This window comes from Sceloporus undulatus, chromosome 4 (genome assembly GCF_019175285.1).
Source record: "Sceloporus undulatus isolate JIND9_A2432 ecotype Alabama chromosome 4, SceUnd_v1.1, whole genome shotgun sequence".
In the NCBI taxonomy this organism is placed as follows: Eukaryota; Metazoa; Chordata; class Lepidosauria; order Squamata; family Phrynosomatidae; genus Sceloporus; species Sceloporus undulatus.
Genome location: NC_056525.1, coordinates 137,104,577 through 137,118,380, shown reverse-complemented (window position 1 = coordinate 137,118,380; position 13,804 = coordinate 137,104,577).

Sequence of the window (13,804 nt, the reverse complement as noted above, 5' to 3'; positions counted from 1 at the left end):
TTGGTATTAAAAAGTGAAAGTGTACTGCAAAACTGGCAAGTTTTTTTTAAAGTAAAGCAAAATAATTATTATGTTTAGATCAGGAAAAACTGCACTCTAGAATAAACCCAGAACTAATTGCAATGATTCTCTTTTAGAAACCATTTGAAAACGTTACTGGAAATAAAATATAACCTGTTGCAGAACCTCTACTGAAAACAAGTATTTTTGTTCTGTTTAAAGCCCTTGTCTCCTGCTTTCTCACCATCACTAACTGAAAGGCTGTTTGTAATGTTCTAGCAACTCAAGCTGTTTTGTGAATAAAAATGAAAGCATGTTTTGTCTCCTGGTTTACATCTCTATTATTCTGTCCACTTTGGTTGCATGCAGGATCTTCATTTTTGCTTTGTCCGAAGTGAGTGCTGAATGGGTGAAGATGCCATACACCAAAAAAGACTTCTGAAAAATGTATACAACATTTTCAGTGTTTGCATTAAATGACATCAGAAGATTTAAAGTGAGGGATGCTTTAGTTCTTTGAGGTTTTTGTTAAATCTCTGTTCTAAATCTTTAATAATACAAACAGAACAATCAGAAACTAATATCTTCCAGCGTTACTGATAGTTGAACACGTTCTGTATGTATATAGCGTACAGAATGTCAGCCCAATACAGCTGCTGATCAGCTGGAATGAAAAGCAAACAGCCAAACCTTTGGTAACTAGAGTGTTTGCTGTTAGCAGAAAGCTAATAAGTCTAGAATTGGAAATCAAGATAACATTTATGTTGGTAAATTTATTGGAAGAACAGCTGTCTTAGGCTACATGATCAGATATGCCTTAAACCACATGAGCAGCAAAGGGCTGCAAAAGGAACAACTTCAGTGTTGCTGCCAGATACAGCACTGGCAATGGAAGGGTAGAATTTGGAACTATGGTCACAGTCCAGCTTTCTTTCAAAGCTGCTCTCACTGAGCTCCCTCTAATCTAGTTTGACTGTTCTTAGTTGTCTCTTTCCAGTAGGGAATTGTAATAAAGTCATTAATCATTTTAGAGTATAAAACACAAAATACAGTGAATCACTTACCAGGGATGGGAAATAACAGAGATATCCTGGCCCCAGCCCATTATGACATGTCATTCCAAATCTGATGTTGGGTTTAAAAAAATTTTCTCTCTTTGAAAGTGATCGCCATACTGGATACTTTAGGTATTTTGCACCTAACAAGGCACTCTCATTAACATAAAAATATGGTTGTATTTAAACTTGTGTTTTGTCAATAAAACTATTAGGTGAATGCTTAAGAGATGGAATATATTCTTTTAAAACTGAAAGTATGAAGGGAGAAATGATCAATAAAAACAATTTTGTGTTGAAATTGTCCTTTAGTTACTACAGACATCTCACTGGTTCAAAGAAGGTACAAAATATGGTTGGATTTGTAAGATGATGATGGAGAAAATCTATATCTCAAGACCATCCAGGAATACTCATTACCTTTCAACTGTGCTGCCACTCCCGAGTTCTTCTTTTTCACTCTCTTCTATGTCCTGCTGGTGTGCAGGAACAAAAACAAAACTTTAGGCCACCAGAGATGCCAATTTACAGCATTGTCTGAGGAAAACACTCTCAGAAGTAGGTAACAGTAGCAGAGTTCAGTTTAAGTAATGGCAATCCTCTGACCACTTGAATAAACTCCATTGCATTAGGTAGGCATGAGAGATATAACCCAGGTGATGTCAGACTGCTGTGCCCCTTTCCATTGGCTATGCTGGCTAGGGCTCATGGGAACTGCATGCCAATAGCAGGTGAAAAGCCATGTTTCCCACCCCTGTGTAAGAGAAATATATACTATATTAGTAGCAATACAAATTGCTAGCAATGCAACACTACCACCACCCAGCTCCTCTGGCCAATTCTGGTTTTGCTAAACCACTTTAGCAAGCAACTTGTTTCATGCCACTGATTTCTGCAACTGCTAAACAAGTGCAGAATTTGTGCTATTTCCTGAAGGAAGGCTGAGAAATGTGTGGGCAATGTGTGGTGCTACAAATGTGCAGATTTCCGAATTCACAGTTCCTTGAGACAATTTAGAGTATCTTCATACATACAGTATTTTAAAATCTGTTATTATGCTGCAAGCCTGCACATCTCAGGCTAAAGGATAGGGTAGATTTCAATGAATATTCCATATTCTAAAGAGCTTGCAACTTGATAGAAAATTAGTGACAGTATTTATTTCAGTCTGTAATATACATATTTTAGAACTCCAAACAACAGAGTCACCTCAAGCAACTTTCAAACAGACTAAATCAGGAGCATAGCAGTATAGAAGAAATTCTCAAACTGCTCCTGCTATTTGTAACAGATAAGTCCAAGATTTTGCAATAATACTGTATGCTAAAAGTTTTTCATGGAATCATAAAGCTGGCAGACTAAACTACCAACAGGTTTCTAAAATCTCCTTAATAAGCCTCTTGAACAGAGCAAGGCCATTAACATCCCCTTTTCTCCATCTCCTATCACAGTTTCAGATGTGAGATGCCCTTAGAGATTTTCAAATCGTGAATGGCAATACGTTCAAAGTACTTACTGGGCAATGTTTTGGTTTCTGCAGATTAAAATTTAGGTAGCCTCTTCTTTCCAGTTTGGCTAAGCAGCTTTAAAAGTAATAATTAGTTGTAGGTCAAAGATTCCCAAATTATTAATTACAAACATAGTTACATTTCTTAACAATTGCAGTTGCAATTACTCTGCAAAGGGGATGAAATTATGTCCCTCAGGTTATACTTTATGTAGTTATACCATAGTTGCTGAGGAGCATAATTAATTGCAACTGTCTAGATATTTGTAACTAGTTACTCCCAAGCTTTAATTCATAATCTTCATCCTGAAATATTAACCCTACTCTGAAATATATGTAAAGGGATACAAGAAATGTATCAAAACATGCTTGTTTTTTTCCTTCAGATACAGCCTTCGTCATGGAAACTGGCTAATGAAATCAAAACCTCTCAGAGATACTAGCTTGAAGTGCCCAGGATTTTGCTTGCTAACCAAACATGTTGGATGTTTCCTCCTATCTAAGAACTGTGCTGAAAACTCAGTGCCATGTACAGTATTATAAACAGTTGTAAGTTTTCAACTCCTGTTGATTGGCATAGGAGCGGGAAACCCTATGAACTTACTTAATAGCGTGGAAGGTATTTGTACACAAACAAAATGAAAAGATGCTAGCACCTGACACTGCTTCTGTGCTCCTGGAAGTGTGACATTCTTTGCCCATGTAACAGAGAGAGCTTTGCTAGTGGAGGAACCCAGTGTCCTGATTTCAAGAGCAGACAGTTGGAAGCCTCTTGAAGTCATAAGCAGGGCCTTGGAGATGATGGACATCCCTATCTCTTACCGGCATATGGTAATCAGATGGACAATCTCTAAATATAGAGCCTTGCTCAGCTTGAATGTCTAATCCTTTGTTGAAGCCGGTTCTTACCACCGCGTCATGTGGCAATGAGTTCCATCAGTTACCTTGTATTGTCTGGACCACTTTTTGTCAGTTCTGAGTGTTATTCTAACCCATTTTTGAAGCAGCTATGTTTCCCAAAGCACTGTGCAGGGCTTAAAGCACTCTCTGAGTAGGCATGCTGTTAATGATATATATGCAGATATGTCTCTTTTTGGATGGGGCACAGGGTGCTTATCTCTAGCTCTTTGTGCCTCATCCAAAACTCCCTCCCTTGCCAGCAGCCCTCAGATTCTGTGGAGGACTGCGGCCACCACTGTTCACCAATTAAAGGGGATGCTCTAAAGGAGGGGGATACGGCTGATCTGGACTCCAAAGGGAAAGAAAAGGAGGGTGCACTCCATCTGTGAACACAACCTCATTTCTCTTTCCCCGTTTCCCCAAAGGGGAAACAGTGACTCTGTCTACTCACTTCCTCCCACCACCATAAACAAATAAAAAGTTCTGTAAAATGGCAGGGCATTTCTTGAGGAATGGGTAGCCTTACTGGTGTGTTCCTTTTGTTAAGAGGAAGATAAATCATGCAACAGGTAGGTGCTGAGCCTCTAAAGAGATTTATTTATATTAAAAGATATTTAAAAAACAGTTTACAGCAAAGTACTGCAAATGTCAAAGACTGTCATTCTCACTGCTACATCCCATAGGGCAATCACAATTCTGGTGTGAGTGAGTAGGAGGTTTCTGAGCTTCCCACTGGCAAAATCGTGCACTGGACATACTAAATAAGTGATATTCCAGAAACAGAAAAGGTCTGGATTTCTCACAGCAGTTGAGTAAGAATAACTGGATGTGGGAATGGAGTCATCCAGAAAAATGCTCAACTGTGCATGCGCCAGAGCCAGGTCTGGTTCTGCATCCAGTTGTAATTCTGCACCGCCAATGTGTGTTTGCACAACAGCTTGCAGACTGTTGCCTCTAGGTGCTACAGGGTTTGTAGCTGACGGTACGGTGTACCTTTTTTCTGCCTGCACAAAACCCACAGATTCCCACTAATGCAAACTCAGTTTGTCCATTTTGCCCAGATAGTCCTTTCCAATAGCAGAACTCCAAAGTCTCAGGTAGAGGGGAGTCCCACCACCTGCTAACCACTCTTTCCCCCCAAGGATATGAAGGATTGAAACCAGGATCTCTGGCATGAAAACTATCTGCCAGCAACTGAGCTTTAATACCCTCCCACTGTATGAAACTTTGAAGCATCTTCAGAGGTTAGTAGAGAATTAACATATCTGGTAGATCAGTGGATTTGACTGGTCTCCCTTTTAGTCTAGAATAAACAAAAGCAGGTCTGAGTACTCAGGTGTTTTTCCAATCCCACAGTCATTTGAAAACGCAAAGAGGGGCAACAGCCATTGATGCCCCAGGATAATTTGGAGTCTGAATCTGGAGGATGCACCTGGATCTGTTGTCTGGAGCCTCAGAATGGCCTTGGCTAAGCTCATTTATAGCTGGCAGTAAATTATCCCTGCTGGCCTCATTAATTCAGCATAGTTTACTTAGGGTGGAGAAGAGTGTCTCTCTGGTGTTTCTGTTCCCTGCATTTTAAATTGTTTATGCATAACAGGGTGCAGAGCTTTTGTCTCCTCCTCCAAATCTGCGGGTGCTGTCTAGGATGAACCAAGTTCTCTTTCTGTCACAAAATTGCTACCAGACTCCTCTGGAACTCTTTTCTTTCCTGATCCAAGGAACCCTTCTCCAGGTAAGATATGAAACTGCCTTCCACTTTCCTCAGCATGGTCATTTTGGCCCCAGTGAGTCACATCATTTCACTATATGCCTAAAGTACAGTAGACTGGCTTCAAAGGTGAATTCCAGATTGATTTGCTCCGGGAACTGTTTGTCTTTTTGGCAGTCCGTGGTGTTCAATTCCCAGGTTGGCCATGAAACCCACTGAGTGATCTTGGGCAAGCCACATGCTCTCAGCCTCAGGGAAAGGGGAACTTCCTCTGAACAAAACTTGCCAAAAAAACTCCATGATGGTCTCCATAAGATGGAAACTACTTGAAGGCACACAACAACAACAGCAACAACAATGGTGTCTGCAGAACTCTCCATCACCACATTTCAAATGAGCTCATCTTTCTGTCAACTTTCTTCACTGTCTAACCATACATAGAAATGGAAATACCATGGCATGGATGATTCTGGCATTGGCATTTAATAATATAATAATATAAAACTACACACAAGACAACAGCAATTATAATATCAAATATATGGGCTGGAATTCACTAAAGCAGTTGGGAGTGCATAATCTAGAGATACGCATTTGTGGCTGGCATGTATTTATAATCCTTATGTTGTCACTAGTTTAGGCAATATGTAGGAACTGTGAAAGTCCTCTGATCCACAGTTACTGGGCAGCAGCCACTGTGAGTAAACCAGGAAGCAGCAGCTGATGTTCTCAGCCCTCAGCAAGCGATCTCCGGTGTGAGCGGGAATTGTCCTGCTTCTGACTGCTGTACCAGAGATTGGAGATCGCCCATGGGAAGACATGGAAATGTCACTGAGATGTTTACCGATTAACAGCGAAACAGACCCTGTTGCTCACAATGGCTGATGTTTGGAAAGTGAGGATGGTGTGAAGTCAGGCCAGGAGACACTACTTAGCTACCGTGTTTTGTGGCTAAGTAAGTGATACAGAAGCAGGGCTAGCCTCTTTAACAATGACAGACTAACCGATGCCTTAAGACATGAGTTGAATGCACAAACAAAAGCTCCCAAGTTTTTATTTGCTAAGCCAGATGCATCAAACCAAAGGTCTTTTTTTCCCAGTTGCCCAAACTAAATTGTTCCACAGCAACAAATTCATAACTTTTCTTCGTGCATTAATGTTTGTGTCAAATGACAAGACTTGTAACGTGAACAATTAGATGAATTAATTGATTTAATGTACTGTGTAGTTTCTCTTTTTGACTCAGCAAGGCCCCTGGGCAGTTCCCAGGAGAAAGCAATAAGTATACCGTGACAAAATCTCCATATCCCTTCCAATAAAATTGATAATGTATTGGACTGAATATGAGTATGTGCTTACCAAGTGAGGGAATGGCCTGCTTCATCCAAACACTCATGTAAAAACAATAGAAAAAGTTTGTCCCTTTGCCTCTCTTCATGAAGAGCATTTGGTGTGCCAGGCCTCTTCACAGCTCCCTTTCCTGTAATGGAGCCCAGCTGGCTTGGATATTCTGAAAGGTAAGTGTATTTTGATGGCTTAGCAGTTTGTGATCTAGGTCCTTTTTCGTTCATTGAAGGCCAATGAAATATTTCTCCACTGGTATAAGATTACTGGACTAAAATCTGGAGAGGACTCCTTTACCTTTAACAGAAGGATACTCAGAAAATGTTGCTTGTTATGCAACCTGGGAACAAGCCTACCACTTGAGTAACCCAAGTCCCTCCAAGAAGGCAGTTCCAAGGTGGAAGCGATAATCCAAGAGCACCCTATGAACTCGCACATTTAAGTTGAATGCGGTCCTCTTCGACAAAGAATTAACTATATGTATTAATAACTCTTCCTCCTCAAGATCATTTCAAAGCAGTTCACTTACAGCTACTCTGCCAGGTATTATTTTTCCTAGATTGCAAATGGTGAAGAGAAAAGTGAGCTATTTGCCTAAGGCCATGTGTACTGTAAATGTATGTACTGTAATTTGCATACATTTAAAATGAAGCTCTTCTCCAAATTTTGGAACATTTTAGCTCAAAGTTGGTATGCATAAACAGTAGATACAAAACACTGGGATAGCGTTGGTGTTACAACATAGAGAATCATGCACACAGACACAGTCATGGCCAGTGGATGGCTGTCATGCCAGTGAGATGCTGAATCTGCTCAGGATTTTAGTTTGAATCTTAAAAGTGCTATCCAAGATGATGAACCTATTTGGGGGATAAGGCTCATCACCTTGAATTGCTCCTTTAAAAATCAGGCTGATACTTGGAGGATATTCATCACTTCACTGATACTGAAGTCACCAAGGTCCCTTGGAGTTGGGGACTATGAGTTAGACTAGATGATTGGTGCCTCACACTCCTAAATGCTGGTTTTGGAACATTCAGGGCAGGCACATGCATGGTGCAGTATTTTTAGTCAGGAAATATGCTAAGTCTAAATAAAAATGTTGAGCAGTGATTGTCAGGATCCAGAGGAAAGCCATACAATTCGAAACGACAAAGACATTCTGCGCTGCTGCATAACGCGGTTATAGTTCTGTTGATTTCAAGCACTCTTGCCTTTTGGTCCCTTAGGCAGCGATGATTGAAAGTGGTAGCCTTTGCTAAAATAAATGCGGCAGGGACAGATGAGTGCAGAGCCACAAATCATTGGTGAAGCCTTCCAAGCCTTGCAAGAAAAGAAGAGCTGCATCCAGCACTTTGGGCTTTGGAAGCTGTATCAGCAGCAGCACTTGAGTCATAAAGCTGTTTCGTCTGGAACAGCCCCTTGGTTTGTTTCTCGTTTCTGAACATAGGGAGTACATTGTGAATTCATATGCTTCTTCCTTTTATGATTTGCCTGAATGTTCTCCCTTTTTGTCTTGTCCTGAATGTCTTTGGGAAGGTGTAGTTGTACAGATACCCAGCTAGGAACTAGGGAGTTTCTAGTAGTTCATAGGATATAACACCCTTTTCTGGCCAAGATCAGAAATCAGACATGACAGTATTCAAAAACTAGTGAGGAAACAGTTCAGCATCCCAGAATACACTATCACTGAGAAGTTAGAGTAAGACACTGCTGAGCTACAGCTTATTAGCAACTTCTACTTGATCAGCTGAGATTTGAATTAGGACAATGGCTTCTCATACTATGTCCTAGAATCCTATTTTTAATCCTAACTAGAGTAGACCCATTGAATGAATGGGATTTACTTGTATGTTGATTCAGTGTTCATTAGTTGATTTGGTGAGTTTCCTCTGTTAGGAACTAATCAGTACTATTCAGACCTATGTATGTTATTCAGCTTTCCCTGTGCTAAGAAGATGTTCATGTTATCAGCCACAATTTGGTGAATGACCCATGCTAATAATTTAATTCTCAGTGTTAGTACTTCCACATTTAATTTCCCTTCAGCCTCCTTGCCTACAATCCTATCTCTTCACACATCTCTCTTGCCATGCGTGTTGTATATATACCTGAAATTTTGGATAACACAACAGGTCATACTTCGTTTCGACATTGTTTTTGCTGCACTGGACTAATGCAGCACTGCTGTTGGAAACCCTTTCTCTCTGATTTCCTTTAAAAAACAAAACCTTCACAAAGCAATTTGCTCCTCAACCCATGTCATTTGTGATTACACCAGAGAGACAGGAAAAGTGTGAGCAGTGAAGACAGATACAGAAAAAGACACACTGGGTCCAGATAATTAAGGGTTTACAGATAATCACCAGCATTATGAATGGATTGAATGGTGCCCTAAAGCCAACAGGAAATGAATGCGGTTGGAACAAAACAGGTATACGTTCCATGCATTTCACACATTTTATGATGAAACCATTGGGAGAGGTCATCTGGAGTGTTGGGGTCCAGTTGCATCAGTATGCAGATGATACCCAGCTCCATCACCCCTTTCCACCTCAATCCAAAGAAGCTATTTCACTTCTAAACCAGTCAATAACTGCCTGTCATCAGTAATGCATACCCTTCAACATTTCACTGAAGAAAACTGTGACATGTGTGGCCAAGTTTATCAAGATGGCAAAAAGTATTAATGCAGAAGAATACACAAACTAGGAGAGGCTGGAACAGTTGACTTTTGCCTGAACCTACTGGGAAGGGCAAGATCCCATTCCTTCCTCTCCTCTCCTGCTTGCTGAGCTGAGCACAAATTATTTTTATACTTTGAACTCAAGTTTGATGCTACTGAAATACCATATATACTCAACTCATGTATAAGTCGAGGGCAGGTTTTGGGGCCAAAATTAGGGATTTTGATATGACCCATAGATAAGTCGAGGGTAAAACTTAGGACCTCAGCACCCTTCCTCCCCATCCACAGCCTGGCTGTCCCCTTGGGAGATAACTGGGATGGAAAGGAGGCTTGGGGGGTTAAGACTTGTCCTCTATCCTCCTCCCTACCCTGGTTGTCCTCCATGGGGCAGCCAGGCTAGTGACAAGTCTTGGGATGGGTAAGCACTTGCCCTCCTTCCTCCTCTGCAGCTCAGCTGTCCCTTGAAAGAAATTCTGAAAGCCTGGATGGTGGAATGGTTCTGGCACCCCAAGTTCTCTCTTCCTCAGAGATGTCGCCCAGGCTTTCCAAAAGAAACACTACCATTTTCTTCATGTTGGTCTTTAGCAATTACTGGATTTTACCATTGTTATCTATTGTCAGCAGCCACCAAAGTGCTGACAACAGTCTGTAAAGATGTGAATATTTGGAGTGTCCTTGCTTGACTCTGTAAAGGAGTTTAACAGCTACTTTCAGTTTCATGGACTAGTACTTCTGATCTGCATAGTATTTCTGGTTGTTATTGAGATTTATTTATTTATTTATTTATACATTTTCCATAAGGCATCAGTAAGTTTGCTAGACAGGTCATGAGCTAGTCTCTGCATTTCTTTAAATGCTCAAAAAGATGATACTTATGTTATTGACTGTGGAGTAGTTCTGCAGGCAAAAAGTCTCATAAATGTTCTTGCTATGATTCCTTTTGTTGATTAGAAAGCTGTACATCTTATTTTATCAGTCCATTTATCCTCCCAGCCAACACATTAGCTTTTAGATTGTCCAATGGCCCCTTGGTATCCGCTGAGGTTTGGTTCCAGGACCCCCCCCCCCATGGATATCAAAGTCTGTGCATGCTCAGGTCCCATTACATGCAATGGTGTAGTAAAATGATGACCCTTATATAAAATGGCAAAATCAAGGTTTGGTTTTTGGAATTTATATTTTTTCTGAATATTTTGAAGACAGAAATAGTTGAATCCATGGATAAGGAATCTGTGGATATGGAGGATCCATGGATATTGGGACTGTATAGGGAAATACATACCCTCCCACTGTTCTGCTTGGTCAGGGATAGTCTGATTAAACCTCTTGTCATCCCACTTTTTCAGCAGCTGGTCCCAGATTTTTTCTCCTCTTTCCATCCCCTACTTTGTTTTCAAAGTGCTGCAGACCAAAAGTACAAAGTAGTTTCCACTTGGGGAAGAAGAAAGGAGGGGAAACTTGTCCTTCACTGTAGGCTCAGACAGAAGGAGACTCTTCTAGCTTGTTTATTCTGCCACGTTCATAGCTTTTGCCTTCTCGATCACACTCTGATGTTGCTTGGCCACGTGTGTCCCAATTTTTGTCTTGAAATGTTGGATGGTATGGAAATTGCTATTTACTTGATGCCTTTGCAAGAGGGAAAGCTTCATACCTTGGTGGAGGTATCAGGATGCCATTATCTGTTTCACGTTCTTTTCTGACAAATATAAAAGCCATGAATTCAGTCACAAGCTCAGTAGCTATTTTTGCAGCAAAGGTAACTTCAGGCCATTTTGAATAATAGAATACGGTTACCATAGTAGGAAATCAGTTCATCTGGCTTACTAGCTGATCCTAAAATGGTCTAGAGTTAACTTCGTCTCTAGGGAAGAAGTGTACTCTGCTAGTATTAACAGGTTGCAAATGGTCTCAAGTGACTGGTCATTGCTACTACATCACACACAGTTTCTGATAACTTCTTCAAATTGTTTCTCCATCCGTGGCCACCCAAAAGCCCTTTTTCAGTTGCCTTTTACTGTCTTGCTTTATTTAGGCCCCACCTTTTCTCCAGGGCTAGGGGCAGATTACATGCAAAAACACATGGAGATAAAGACATAGAAAAAATATGTTTAAAATGGCATTAAATTATCTATAAAATTAAACTCATTTAAAAGATCTTCGGTCAAATGCAAAAGATAAAAAGTAGTACAACATACAAAGGAAACCTCTGCTGTAACCCAACTGGATTCACCATGATTGGGTGGGCTATAAATAAATAAATTATTATTATTATTATTATTATTATTATTATTATTATATCTTGTAAAACAGTCAAGTCCCAAAGGCCTGTTGGCATAAAAAGGTCATAACCTTTATGAAAAGGAGAACAAGGAAGGAGGTGATCTAGTCATCCTAAGAAGAGAATTCTAAAGTTTAGGAGCAGATTCATCACCAAAAGTTTAGGAGCAGCCACTAAAAAGTTCTCTGTTGCATTTCCACCAAATGTACCCATGAAGGAATGAAAGAAGTTGCCATTTAGGGGGGAAATGCAATTGTTTCTCAGAACCAATTCATCAACTGACAATTCCTGCATAACTTGTGTGCATTGTTTTTGAAATTTTGTTAACATCTTCTGCAACTACCCTCCTTTTAAGAATGTAGACTTTCGTATAATCCAATATTTGGTCTTTCTTTAGAGCTGCAGACCATTCAGAATCTGAATCTCCATTCCTTGAGTACTTTGTGCAATTTATATAATGGCAGCTCTATTCTTATCCACCGATTTCACTTCATCATCTGAGTAAGGGATAGGCAAATGTCCTAAACTATCAGCAATCACATTCTTGGCTCCGGACAGATACATAGTTCTAAAATCTAATTCCACTATTTTCAGTACTCATTTAGCCATCCTTGGGGATATCTTGACTTGAACCTCTTATGGTAGGGAGAGTAGCTAGAGGTTTTAAACCTTTACTTGTTTTGACATTATTTGTTAGGATGGCATATGTGAATTTAGTAGCAAATTGATTATACAATCTGAGAAGTACTCAAAAAGTCTTAGAATAGACTGGAGTTCACCTTTGTTGTTTAGTTACGGAACTTCTTCAAAGACTTTTACTAAGTTCACTTTTGGCAGTATTCTTTTCTGTGAAATGGTGTGCCCTAGATAGGTCAAGAAATCTATTTTAAATTGACATTTCTCCTTGCTGATGATGAATCCATGTTGGTGAATGTTGTTAACATTTTTCCCCCCTTCAAAATAATATAATGTTCATGCTCATCCTTACCATGCATCCAAATGCTCTCCTGGAACTATCTGATACCTCAGTTTTCTTCCATTCTCATGTGAGTCATCCTTTGGAAAGCAGAAGACACAGGAATAAAACCAGATGGCATATATTTAAACTGGAGTAAGCCTTCAGGAATAACAAAAGGCAGTGTACGTAGGAGATACTTCTGTTGAGAGGATTTGGTGATAGGATGAGGTTTTATTAAGTGTTAAGAGCGTTTCATTGACTCTAGGTACTATGTATGGATATATAAGCTGGACTGTGAAGGAAACTGATTGAAGGAAAATCAATATGTAGAGAGATCTTGTAGCACCTTTGAGACTTTTGAGAAAGAAAATCAACTCATTTGAGATGTGGTGCTGGAGAAGAGTGCTGAGAATACCATGGACAGCCAAAAAGACAAACAAATGGGTTCTGGAACAGATCAAATCCAAACTCTCCCTGAAAGACAGAATGACTAAGTTGACTCTGTTGTACTTTGACCATATCATGAGAAGGCATGAATCATTAGAAAAGACAATGATGCTAGAACAAGTTGGGGAAAGTAGAAAGAAAGGAAGACCATATGCAGATGGTTAGATTCAAACAGAGAGGCTTGAGCCTTAAGAACCTGAGTAGAGCAGTTGAGGACATGGGGTCTTGGAGACGTCTCATCTGCAGGGCTGCCATGCATTTAGGTCGACTTGAGGATAGTTAACAACAACAATAACCCCCGTGTTTGAATTCAGATCTCTCAAATGCTCATTCACGTGAATGGTGCCATACGTCTTCTTGACAATGTGAGATACCCACTCTGAAGGATCCACAGGTTCTGTGATGCCAGCCTTGTACAGTTTGAGAAACTCCTCTTTGAACGGCGTCCTTAGCACAATTCTGCATTTTAGCTTGCACTGGCACACCATTTTCTTTCATTTGATTCTTAAGTTTAAAATTTCCAGCAATCCCTGGAGTGTTTGTGAAAGCATCAAGAAATGCAGCACCAATTTCCACATGAGACATTACTACAATGTGGCAGCATGGTTCTGTCCTATTATGGTCTAACACCATTTGAAGATCTCTTTGATGGTTCCATCAATATTTCCCCACATGTACTGTAATGAGTATTGATGAGGGACCCACCACAACCTTCTGGGCTTATATCGGGAAGATGCAACACAGTAGCAGCAGCAAATAATACAGAAGACAGTAAGGCTTTTTGATTCTCCATGGCAATCCATGAACTGTGAGCTTACAAACTCAAGCAAAATGTCTTCTTTGGAAAATGTTAATTTCTTGCATATTGCTGCCCTATTATGGCAGATTTTAAAAACTACCTTCAGTCACTGTTTA